Raw genomic sequence first — 13,693 nt, 5'->3', positions numbered from 1 at the left:
GGAAGAATTTGGGTGAGGATATGGGTAACTGTTATAATTGATGGGAGAGAGGATGAGTGAAAAACGCAAGCTGAATTCTCCCCTCTGCCATCAATCTGCTGGCTGAGTCTAGCAAGTCAGTTTGTTGGGATTTCATTTCCCTTTCTGTGAAGAAACAAATTGCCTAAGCTTTCTTCAGAATGCAAAATGAAGTAATGTATTGCTTAACCCAGTTTGGCACCCCTTTTCAAGCTATTGCTCACCATTTTTGCTTGCTGTCCAGTCCTGGGCACTGTCTCTTGAGCCCACGTGGAGGTGGATCCACCTTCATGGGCTCCTGTTCCTCTGGAGATGGATCCACCTCCATGGGCTCCACTCTCCACCTCCTCCCCATGAGCTTCTTCTTTTTAAGGGGAGGAGGATCCATTTTTAAGAGGTGCTTCTCTGCCTCTTGCTGTTGGTTTGGCAGTTGGAGGGCTCGGAACACAAGGCAGTGACATCAGCAGAGTTCCATGGCAACCCAAAAATGAGAGTTTTTGGAGTTGGGGCCTATGGCCTGAGAGTTGCCCCAGTTTTGAAGGAGAAGGAAGGACCTGGAGAACTGAAGGACTCTGTCCTGGGAAGGGCTCATCTGTTGCATTGTGCTTGCCAGAGAGAATTTGTGGCACTTGGGCCAAACGCCCCGTGGAGATTCCAGCCCTTTCTTCATCCCATGCCTCCAATCCATTTGTACTGATGAGTGGCAGGGTTACACCAGGAGTGCCAGTGTTCCTGGCAGCAGCTGGCTTCCTGCAAGTGGAGGCAGCCTGTTGCCCAGCCGTAGCGAGGAGGAGACAAAGGATGCTTGCACCCACAGTCAGCCTAAGGACATGCAGTCAATAAAGAGCTGCTGAATTTCCAGGGTGATGTGAGTTTTCTTTTGTTGACCTTCACTCTTGCCCCGTAGCCTTAAGGAGGTGGCATTTCTGCTGCTCTAGTGTGAGCCTGGCATCTCCGATCCTTCCACCACTGAACACCGATGAGAGAAAAGCCAGTCCTCATTTTATTCCATGCTTCCAGTAGGCAACAGTAGTCAATACTCAAATCTCTCCTCTTCTTTCATTTTCTTAACTTTGACAGAAGGCATTTCCCTCAGTATTTCCTGAGACTCCTTGCCAGCTCTACGGTTGTGGGTTGTCTCATATGACACAAGGCACTGTATTGTTGGGTGTTGTCTTTTAGCAGGCATGTTGATGGTGTTATGTCTCCTCAGCCCTGATGGACGTGGATTCATTTCCATGTGTTGTTTTTTATCTGGAGGTGGATTCACCTTGCCTGCTCTTCAGATTTCCTCCCCGTTAGTTGCTCTGTGACTGGTGTGCCAGTAAGAGTGGAGGGTGCTTGAGGACCCTTTTTCAGGGAATGGCTCACTTATGCCTTTTTGCTTTCTGGATAGAATATCTGGACTGGCACAGAGACCTGTGCAGCTTTCAGCCCCCTTTCATCCCATGTTTGGGGTCTCCTCACCAAGATGGTGTCAAGAGTGTCCTGAGGGGTCAGATGGTCTCCACTAAAACCCAGCTGCCTGACTAACTGCAAGTGCAGTCACCCCAGTGCCTGACAGTAGTGATGAGGGGACAAAGCAAAACACTCCTTAGGTAGCAAGGGAAGCATAACCATAGAATCATAGAATATCCTGAGTTCCTTCAGCCTGCCCTGGGAAGCCGTGTGGACTCCCCGTCAGGCTCCCCTGCTGCAGCCTGAAAAGACCAAGGGACCTCAGTCACTGTTTTCCCCTCTAGATCCTCTTCCATCTTTGTAGCCCTTCATTGGACATTTGTCCTTCTAATATTCTAACATCAGCTCTGGCTACAGAAGACAGATGATGATAGTCCAGTGAAGTAGTCTCCTACATGTCTTTTCTTTGCTGATTCATTCTGAATGTCATCTTTGAACAGTGTCTAATGTAAGTCCTTACCTGGTCATCTGACTGGCTTAGTCTGAGCCCTGATGGCTTAGAATTTCTCTTTTCTTCTCATCATGGTATGCTTTTGAAGAAAGTAACTTGTTCATTTTTTCAGTTGTATTTCTTTCTTTTTTTTTTTTTTTTTTAATTTCTATGGAATATATATCTATAGTCCATATATATTATGTGTTTTGAATATTATTTTTAGTTCTGAGAATTTTTTTAGAAAACAGTTACTCTCAATTAAGTAGGCTTAAAAAAGATATTAAAGAAAGAGCCTCATACTGTGTTGACCATTGATGAACATAAACACATCTTCTAATTAATGTACAGGCACTTATTTGACTGCCTCTGTTCTTAGCAGTTTTCCTTTACTTAAAGGAACCCACAAAACAGTTCAGTACTGGGTTGCTGAGGGAAGGTGTCAGAGCAGGAGCACTCTGTTCTCTTTAAGCACCAGGATTTGTTTGCATCTGACTGACAGCTGTCTTTCTTGTGGCCCTAGCTCTTGAAGAGTGTTAGCAGTGCTAACAAGGGGAAACAAGGGAATGTTGCAGCTCATGGAGGATCCTGAGAAATCAGTGATCTAGGGCAAGTATTAGAGAGGAGTTGCAGAGTGGTAGCATGGCAGTTGAATGCTATTTCTGGTAGCATAATGGGTATGTTTCTGGTACAGCTACTGCAATCAAACAGTGACTAGTGACAGCAGACATATGAGGTGTACAACATTTTCTTCATCCCCTGTCTCTCAACTTTCAGATTCTCAGTTCAGCCCACAAAGCAAAACAAAGTGGAGGAGTCATAATAGTCCTTGCTTGGTTTCTGTTGCTAAGCAAAATATTGCCTGCTAGTCAGAGTAGGATGGTGTCTGCTGTCTGGGATGGTCTTTTTCATTATAGTGATGATACAATGGAGACTGGATGAAACATTAAAAAAGGAGAAAATGAACCAAATCCTCACGCTGGATGGTATTTGTAGAAGCAGCTCTGCTTCCCCTGAAACCAAGTCTAAATCATCCCTTAGTTTCAGTGCCTCCATTTCAAATTTGTAATTCTAATATCAAAAAGGTGTGTTAGTCATTAATATTTTATCCATTCTTATAATATCAACAGAGATAAACCCAGCTGAAGGTTTGGCAGCAAGCTGCTGAACACTGAGCCCAGCATAGGTGCATTACATTTCATTCATTAGAGCCATATTTGTTGCTTCACGTAGGATTTGTGTAAAAACTTGTACAGATTCCTTATCCACAGAAGCTTGCTCCAAGCAAGTTGCTAAACTCATTAACAGGGCAAAAGAAAGACTGTGCTCCTATAATTTCCAGTTCAGTTATTACAGAGTGCACAAAATCCTAATTCTGCTGTAGTCTAAGGAAAAACTCCCACTGGCTTAATGGGACCAAGATGGCATAAAGTTAATTTTCCAATACAATGTAGAAACCAGAAGAGTGACTTCAATGGGGCCTGGATCTCAGGAGACGAAACTCTGTTATCTCAGAGAGGCAAATGCTGTACCTTGCTGCTAGAATAAGAAGCACTGCTGCAATAGGCAGAAAAAGTTTTCAGTTTTATCAGCTGATTTCCATTACGTATGCAGAGTTCTGACCTCATGAGAACAATCTGGGTAATCATTCTTTCTTTGAGGGCAATCACATTCACCTACATTTAGGCATATAAAGCACTGGAGAATGTCTTTTTTAAAGTAATAATCATAGTGAAGAGAACACACTTGTTTTATGTGAAAAGAACAACACTGGATTGATTTCATATACGCGGGTGTTTGTGTACTCAGTATTCAAAGGTTATGTATTTCAATTATGTTAATAAAGACCAATTCATGGAGTGCCCAACTATCAAATGGCCCTTTGCCTGTAGTTTAATTAAATGCTCATTCTTTGGTGGGTTATCAGTGGTGAAACACCAGAACAATAACTGCTAGTATCAGGAAATTGGCATAGGCGGGTGAAAGCTGTTTCTCTTACAATAGTCCACCACAGAGGGCTTCTTTTTGTTCAGCATAGAGAGGAAATTATTTGTACAAAACATGATGTAAAGGCTGTTCAGATCTTTCAGCAAACAGGCTTTGAGGACAAACCAAACCTTTTTCATTACATAAGCTCATATCCACCAAATACATGAAGCACGTTTTAACCAAACGCCATGAGTTTCCAGCCTCAAGAAAGACTCCATGAAGTGGGAGAGTAGCAATGGAGTGCCTATCTTCTATTTCTCCTTTCACAGATGTTCCCATACTTGTGGTGGGAAAGCAAGATTTTGCAGGGCTGGCCTGCAGTTTCTGAGGAGCCAATTTCCTCTCCTTAGCCAGACAGGCATTTCTCTATTGGGTACAGAAGCATTTCTGAAACCTGTTCCTAACCTATGGAGAAATTTGGGAAGTCGTCTTTATCAGACAGGGTATCTGCTGTGAATCTCCTGTGAATCCTGTGTGATCTTTGGACTGTTGTTGGCTCTGTGGGCCGGCACCCATGTTGGTGCTAGGAGATCTGTATATATACGTAGCTATGCACAGGACTGCACACAACAGATGGGAAAATAGCTTCTTACTTAATTGCACTGAATCCTGCTAGCAGTCATAGTAAAAAGCAGTCAAACTGCTTTTGGTTTGAAAGGTCATGAGTTTATTCCTCCCTCTCCTGAGCCTTTTTTGTTCGTATCCACACAGACGTTACAACAGTCTTGCATAGTGCTGCGGTGTTATTCGATGTAAAAATATTTAATTTTAGCCAGAAGTGCAGGATTATTTTTTGCTAATTCGTTCTGAAAATTATTCACTTCAGACAACTTGCTCTCCCTTTTGGCAGTCCACAGGCACTGTGAAAGTGGTGTTAAATCATGCTTCCACATTTTACAAAAGGACCTAGATGAGAAAAGCCAACTGCTGCTTCCGTGTCATGCCTGGCCTAGTTATGGGCAACTTTTATTTATACTCTATCAAGATATAAATAACAATGCAATGATTGAGAACATCAGAGCTTCCTCCATGTCATAAAATTGGGAAGAGGGAATAGTTCTGTGTGGTTATTGATTTCCAGCTGCTTAATTGGTGTTTACAATATCTCTCCTTGAAAATAGCCATGTGCGTTTCATTCCCTACTTGCTTGTTTAATTTAATTTAATCAATTGTTACACACCTGTTTCCACTTACTTAAAATAAAAATTATCTACAGCGTAACGAATATGAAGAAACGTTATAAGCAATTAATCTTTATCTTTGTAATGTTTTTCTTGGAATGGTATAATTAAGAGTCTACACTTTAAAAATAATCAGATAGCAAGTTTATACATTAAAACACCAGCAGACGTGTGAACCTTCCTTTAAACTATATGGGAAGATTTAAAGATAGCTGTGGAAAGAGAAGAAATACGACTTTTAGAACCCTTCATTGGAGATTGTTGGAAAAAACCTTTTTTTTTCCTCTTAGAAGGGATACTCTATCACTAAATGCTGGGAAGAGACAGCTGCAGAGCATATCCAGATTTTTCACCAGCCAAACCAAAGAGGGATGAATAAGATCCTTGTTCATTTTATTATGTACTCTATGCCCAAGCACAAATAATACTATACATTGCTTACTCTCTTAGTAAGGAGGAGAAGAGCATATCCAGCTAAGTTCCTAGACCTCATAACAAGACTCAAAACCAACAAAGCAATAAAAATAAATTAGTGCCTTAAATCTTACTTTTCATTTAATGATTTCTGAGCTCTTCTTGGTGCCAGGCAAGCCAACTGGACGCCAGGCAGAGCCAAGGTGGCTTGCCACCCTCTGCTTTCTACTGGGCTGTGCTGCAGCATGGCTCTCTTACAGGGGCTGGCAGGCTCATCCCAGAGTATTTTAAAAAAGCAGCTATAGACCCTCCCCTGGAAAGCATAATTGCCAACAAACATTAAGAAGCAACGTTATCCAGAGTATCATGTATTTGCTATTAATTGATAAGCTAAATCAAAAGCATGGGATTAGTGCAGAGAAGCCCCGTGCTTTCATATGGCCTCTGAATCTCTCTTACTTAGACTCTTAGAGCTGGTACCTGTCTCCTCCTGAGTGCCTTATCCTCTTTCCTTATGCAATCTGAAGATAGTAATTAATGTATTCTACCGAAGGGCTTTAGTGACTGGGACAGCAATTTTATGCAGTTAATAGGTGTGGACTGCTGTTTTATCACTTCCCCTTGTGGACAGAGTGTAGAAATTTCACGCAAAAAACAAACGCCCAAAGACCTTAAATTAAGGTAGGGATGTTGTTGTTTTTTTTTTTCTTTTCAAATTTTCCTTGCTTACTTTTTTTTACAATGTCTGGAAATCCCCAGTGAGTCTGACAGAAGTCCCTAACTCGGCTGGTTTCTGCAGAACAGAACATTGCCAGATGATGGCTCACGCTTCGCTGACGATGTTCTGTCATCTATTGGTGCTAACGATGGATCAGTGTCTGTCTCTACAGCCTTTTTAATAGGTACTTTATTATTTTGACACATTTCTTTCCCTCCTGTTAATCCAGGGATTAGCAGTGACATGTCTAAATTCATGCTTAACTGTGTTAACATCATCCCTCTTGTACTGACTTTGCTGAGATCTCACACTGCTAGCTTCCTATTCCTAGCTTCCTTAAATATTGCCATGGAGATTCTCTGGGGTTCTCTTTGTGAGCTCTAAAGCTTTACCTGTCAGGTTGGCTACAATACAAAGCACAAAAAAGGCAGACTAAATGACAGTATGATATAAAATCAATGGAAGTCCCATAGCAGAAGAATAAAATAAAGAAAGAAAAAAACTATAAACCAAGGGGAAAATAGTAACAGAAAAGTGTCTGCATAGTCACACAGCACATGGGGAAAATCATTTATCCATCCCCTGCTCTTCGCCAGGATCTGAAAACTTACTCTGACCAGATGCTTTGCTGTTATCTACCCCTGGGATTTCTTCAGTATGGATGTGTCTGCATTCCTGTAGCAGCACAGGGCAAGTGTTGCCTGTAAATATCTGTCTTCCTTGTGGACCCACTCCCAGGAAAGACTGAACCACTCTCCTGATGGTTGGTTTGGCTCATAAGCACAGCCCCTAGCACATAGCTGAGCGGTGCAGTTGACACATTGGAAGGAAGGGAAGCCATCCAGAGGGACCTGGACAGGCTGGAGAAGTGGGCCCATGAGAGCATAATGAGGTTCAACAAGGCCAAGCACCGGGTGCTGCAGTTGGGCTGGGGCAATCCCAGGTATTGATACCGACTGGGGGAAGATCTGCTTGAGAGCAGCCCTGCGCAGAAGGACTTGGGGTCCTGGTGGATGAGAATCTGGCCATGAGGCAGCAGTGTGCGCCTGCAGCCCGGAAGGCCAGCTGTGTTCTGGGCTGCATGAAAAAGGGGCGGCCAGCAGGAGAGGGAGGTGATCGTCCCCCTCTGCTCGGCTCTTGTGAGGCCCCATCTGCAGCGCTGCGTCCAGGCCTGGGGCCCCCAGCACAGGAAGGACGTGGAGCTCTGGGAGCGGGGCCAGAGGAGGCACTGAGATGAGCAGAGGGCTGGAGCAGCTCTGTGTGAGGAAAGGTTGAGGGAACTGGGCTTGTTCAGCTTGGAGAAGAGAAGGCTGCGGGGAGACCTCATGGTGGCCTTCAGTGCTTGGAGGGAGCGGATAAACAGGAGGGGGAACGGCTGTTTGTGAGGGTGGGTGGGGATAGGACAAGGGGAATGGTTTTAAACTGAGACAGGGGAGGTTTGGGTTGGATATGAGGAGGAAGTTTTTCACCCAGAGGGTGGTGAGGCACTGGCACAGGTTGCCCAAGGAGGCTGTGGATGCCCCATCCCTGCAGGCATTCAAGGTCAGGCTGGATGTGGCTCTGGGCAGCCTGGGCTGCTGGTTCGCAACCCTGCACACAGCAGGGATTGGAACTGGATGAGCACTGTGGTCCTTTTCAACCCAGGCCATTCTATGATTCTAAGATTCAATGATCTGTTTTCAGCCACTCATCTGACTGACTTCATTCCTCTTGCTGCTCTTCTTCCCAATCCTCTCTGTTTCTCACTGTACCTTTCTCTTCATCCAAGTAAAAATAATCCATGGATAAATAGTGTTGACAACAGATACAGGACTATAATGAAGATAGGAGGAAGAGTGAGGTAGATTGTCCATAACAATTCCAGTGGCACTACAGAAATATTTATAATTGATAAAGACATGGATTTGGCAAGCGTTGGACCTTGAGAAAAGACTCGGAATAAGGAAAAGGGCTTGAGATGTCTATGATAATTCTGCTCAAAATTCAAAAGGACTCTTGGCTCTCCCAGGATATTTCTGACAGAAGAGGGAACAGCTTTAGACTCACCTCTTTCCTGTCAGAGAGTGGGAGTAAAATGAGCAGTTATAATGAAGTTGATTTTGTAAATTGAACCAGAAGAGACAATCTTTGGGATTTCAAACAACTTTGGAAAGAAACATTCACAGTTGAAAATTTGGAAACCTTGCTTTTGGAATCCAGCTAGACTTGGGTAGAAATGATTAAGAGGATGGAGGAACTGCCTGCAGACAAAAGACTGGAACTCTTCATTTGGAAAATGCTACGCTCCTTAGGGTTTACAGGATCAGGAGAGTGGTGGAGAAGATGAATGCAGACTTTTTATGCACCAAGTCCCACAGCTCCAGCATTAGTGGGCAATGAACAAATGTAAAAGACCAGTTCAAAACAGATACAACAAAATACTTTGCACAGCAAAAGTAGTGAATTTTTGGAATTTGCTTTCATACAAAGCAGTGGAAGCTCATGATAGGAAGGTGAAAAAAGGATGAGACATTTATGTAGAAAAAGGCAGGATAATCCTTTGAGTGGGGTGTTGGATGAGGTGAGGTCATGAGATCTTTTTCAAAGCGTTCCTGTGATTCCATAACAATAACATAGTAGTGGAGATAGGCAGAAACATATATACTGATGTCCAGTATCCAACATTTCTGGCTGCTGGGGCCAGGAGAGGAGAGCAGGCTGCAAAAAAGTAGTCAGGCTCCCCCACTTCCCCCCCCCCCCCCCCACAAAAAAAAAATAATCCTATTTTCCCTGTCAAAATTAGCTTCCTGTTGCAGATGGTCTAGTAGTCTTGTTGCCCATTTCTTATGTTTTTAACCACTGGGTGCTGCATCAAGGTTTTGGAGACCCTTAAGCATGTTACTCTTCTGTGTCTCGTTTCAGGTCTCTCATTTATTTCCACTTGGTTGTCTGTCACTCTCCATGTCTCTGTGTGCCTGCCCCTTGTTTTCAGATTCCCCTGCCCTAGCCACAGCTACATTTCCTTGCACTCTCACATGCACCTCTTAGCTGCCTCTTGTCCGGGTGGCACTCAGCCCTGCTGCGGCACGTAAGCTGTGGTTCCAATTGCTCTGCGGTGCCTGTCTCTGAAGATGGACTTGTTAGGAAGCAGCTGGATACAACTGGCTGACCCCACAAGGCTACTGCATCATTTCCTAGAATGAAATGTCTTTGGCACTGGCTTCTTCAAATTTCTCACTCCATCTTACTCAAACTCCCCTCCCCCCACAGCCACACATACTTCCACATACTCATGCTTCTATAGGTTAGCTTGCCAGGAAAACCAGGCTTGAGAAAAGCATCTCTTGCACATGCCTGGTCTAGTTTGGGGTGACTCAAGTGTCCTTGCTTCCACTTCTCTACTTACTAAATGGGACAAGTATAGGACGAGTCCAAGCTATCCTGCTTTCAATGTGTTCTGCTCTCATTAGAGTAATGCTAGATCTAGAGCAGCTCTCCTGGTGCCATGAGTAACATTTCCTTGTTATTGCTATTCATAGTAGATAAAAAAAATCAAGGGCATTGGAGCCATTATGCAAGACATTACAGAAGTGTCACTGTTAGATCCTAGTTTTCAAATAATTAGTGTTTTTCTTTTTCTTCTTTTTTTTTTTTTCCTTCTTAAGTGATTCTAAGTATTCCTTTCTCCCCATATTTTTTCTTTGTGTCAGTAACCCAAGAAGAACGTGTGGGAAATCCAGGCAGCCTTTAAAAGCTTGAATCAGCAATACTACTTAACTGCAGACATTTTTTCCCCACACCTTGTTTCACAGCTGCAATAGCTTGACTTGAGCTGTCTACTGGAATTGAAGCTCTCCTTGTTGTAAGAGCTGTATGTTACTATTTCTTTTTGTAGAGTGGGAATTGACATAAAAGGATTTCCCAAAACAATTGTACATTGAAATCAAAATGGGATGAGGTATGGGAATCTCGAGACGAGCACCACAGTTTTCTTCACCATCCCTCTGGAAGAGGTCTCTCACCCTCCTCCATTTTGGGACCCCAGGCAGGCTGCTGCCCTCAGCAGATGCTTCTATTGAAGTATCCCTACTGAATGCTTACAGTCATTCCTGGAGGCAGCTGGCCAAGCAGAGAGCACAGAAGGAGGAGAATATTTCACCCCTGTATGCATTTATAAAATCTTTTTGCAGGTGACAGGATCAGAGCTTGCCAGCAGCAGGCAAGGGATAAAAGTGTGTCAGCATCTTAAGGTGGGACCCCAGGGAGCCCTCATGCTCCCTTGGGATAAAAAGTGGAGGAAAAAGATAAACATCTCCTTAGCTCCAGACTGTCTCTTGTCCTTCTTACCTCCCCACTGCAAGCACTTCTCTCTTAACAGGCTTTATTTATTTATTTATTTTTTAATGGGAAAATTATAATTTCAGGGAAATGGTGCCAATGTTCTGCATTATTTGTCATGGTAATAAATGTTTTCCATATTAAGGTTGAGTTGCCTCAGTGGGACACACCTGTGTCCCTTACTGGCTGTGATCTGTGCTAATTGAGTGAATGATGCGCCCAAGAAAAGACAATGGAGAAGAATGAAATGAAGACAGATGAATTCAAATGCACCTCTCTGGTGAAGTGAGAATACTGTTGTTTCATGTTCTTTTGATTTCTGGAGATCTCAGATTCTGAGCTTTCCCATTTCATAAGAAAATTGCCAGTTTGTTCAGGCTTTTGTCTGTGTCCATTTCTACAAGGAAGATCAAAACCTTGCTTCTGGAGAAGAGGAAGTTAAAACGGTCAACAGTTCTATGAAGTGACACCACAGCTGCTTCTTAAATACCAATGGATCTTAATGAAAGGCAGCCTCATACAGCTACTGCAGCAGCAAGCAGAGGTCCCAACTGATACTTTGTCCCCACTATGCCCAGCTCTTTGTGGACAGGTTATGAAGGAATAACTTCTCCTTGAGAAATTTAAAACCTTGTTAGATGAGACAGAAAGAAGAGAATAAAGACCCCCACTGGGTAAAGAAAAAGGCCTTGGTCACACAGAGCACATGGTATAGCCAGGAATAAGACGAGGACTATCTAGTAGCCTTGCAAGAGAAAGTCATTCGCATTAAGCAGCTCAGTTCCTATTGCTGGGTCAGTATTTGAGACTTTCTGTTCAAACACGAACTCCATTCCTGCATGGGAACGAGCATGGATCTGACACAGCAGACACAGTATTGGATAGCAGACCCAGGCTGGACAGGTCTGGACGTTGCATCCAAGTGAGGTCACTGCTCCTGAAAGCAGCTGTGCCGTCTTATTGGGCCATCACACTGCTCTCCTGAGCCTTGTCTTCTCCTAAGGTGGTGTCAAACCTACTTTGAACTTGAAGTTGGAAGGGGCTGAGCTCCCAAGATGCTTCTTTTCCTGGAGTCTGTTGGCAGCAGTGACAATCAGGCAACTGATGCATTAACATACCAGGGAGGCTCTAATGTTTATTCATGTGTCGCTCTCAAGGGTTTATTGAATTGATGCCTGGTAAAGCGACTAATGGGAGCCCTTGGCAGGGCACCTCAGATGAATTTCCTCATTATCTCTCTAGATTTTATACTCTCTAGCAAAATCAGTATTAAAGCTGGTGCACAGTGCAGTCTTTTTTAGCTTCAGGGTTTGAAGATTTATGGGGCATCAGGGAAAACCAATGAAGGCAAAAGACAATGACATAAGAAGCAAAATTCAAGTCACATGAATTGTTACTGAACTAGGGTGGGTGATTTTCTACCTTTGTTAGGGAATCTTTATTACTATTTTTTTTTAATCTCCCCCTTCCCTATAATGTGCTTTGGTGAGGCAATATGTGGCCCTTGCATTCCAGAAACTGTTAACAGAGTGAAGGAGGCATTAAGCTCTTAATGGAATGAAAAGGATTTGAGATGACAGTTTTAGGATCTCAGCGATCTAGGGATGCTGAAAGAGGGCTGGAGAACTGGGAGAAGCAGCACCTCTGTAACACAGCAGTGTCCACCCCTATCCATCTTGCCATTTCCATAGCACGTTGAAGCCTGGACAACCGTGGAGCCTTAGCAGTTCCCTGAAACAGGGCCAATGGTTCAGCCATTGCAGTTGTGAGTACCAGAACTGGGACGAAAGCAGTCTTTAGCTCAAATACTGCTACTACTGCAATTTCTCCAACTATTTTTTATTATTATTTTTTAACCCAGAAGTCCTGCAGTGTCACAGGGTCAGTTTTCTTCAGATTTCAGATGCAAACTGCTCAGCACTGATGCTTTTCACAAGCAGCGTAGCCCCCACCAAGATAAAACCTGCTGCCTTGTAAGCCTGCAAGCTATGGTTCTCACGAGTGAGCACAATAATGTTACTGAATCAGATATTTTAATATTTCATTAATTCTGTGGAATTATTTTTAAGATTCCCATCATATTTACTTATGACTGCCCTAAGGGGAAAGAGGAGAATTTAAAAGGCTGGTAGCACTGTGACTGTAAGGAAAAGCAGGCATGCATCTGGGTTGTTTTGCTCACCAAGGATACTCCATACTCTCCCGATCCCAAAATTATTGTTTTCTTCTTTCCCACATCTTCAACAGCAGCATTAAGAAATTCAATCCAGATGTCCCTGTAACATGCTCAAAGGGGTTTTGAAGTTATACTCTAAGATAAGTCAAAAGACTTTTCCCCTTTCCATTGCTTAGCATATTTTTTATTGCTGTGAGATTACAGCTTAACTATTAAAAACACATATGCTTAAAGGCTTCTCTACCTTTAAATCCAAGCCTGACCAAGGAAATAATGTATTTATGGATGTCAAAGTGTTGCGTTTGGGGGAACCCTATTCCCCCACAGCTTGCATGTTTTACAACTAAATTGACATGAGGAACTGGACTGCACGTGCCAGTCATCTAGAAACTATTCAAACAGGAAAGTTCTGCTAACAGGAGTCACGTTCAGTCCTGATTGTGAACACAGATGGTGAATTTCACATGGCATCAGAGGACCTGTGATGAAGAATAGCTGTCACCTACCAATACCAGCACCTATTCACATAATGTGGTATGGATACCTTATGTCTGTAAGATAGGCACGCAGTGGCTGTAGCATTACATCCATATACAGCTTTAACTTAGCATGCTGCCTCGAAACACACAAAAAAAGTCTTGCTTCATGGGAGGAATCAAAGCCCCAGTGCTGGTGAAGAAAGGAAACTTCTTTGCCCTTTCTTCCAGGAGCCTTTTGGCACAGGCATGATTGTATATCCTTCTCTGTGCTCTTTACGTGCCCTTCTTTACAAACTGAAGTACGACGTCTACAAGTACAGTTCATAAGTGGAGATGAAGGTTATTTTGGTCCTATCTGGATAAATCCCAGCAGCTTCAAAGGAATTAGTGGCAAATCTTGCCATATAAAACTCCTAAACATTTGATAGCATGGAAGCGATGTACAAATCCCATGTGGGGTTTCAAGAAAGGGGCAGATTTCAACCAGTAAAATTCATGGCCCAGCAGGCTGTG

Source organism: Lagopus leucura, unplaced genomic scaffold, assembly GCF_019238085.1.
Source record: "Lagopus leucura isolate 7727_CA_CO unplaced genomic scaffold, USGS_WTPT01 Super-Scaffold_100157, whole genome shotgun sequence".
Lineage (NCBI taxonomy): Eukaryota > Metazoa > Chordata > Aves > Galliformes > Phasianidae > Lagopus > Lagopus leucura.
Note: the sequence above shows the minus strand (reverse complement) of the source record.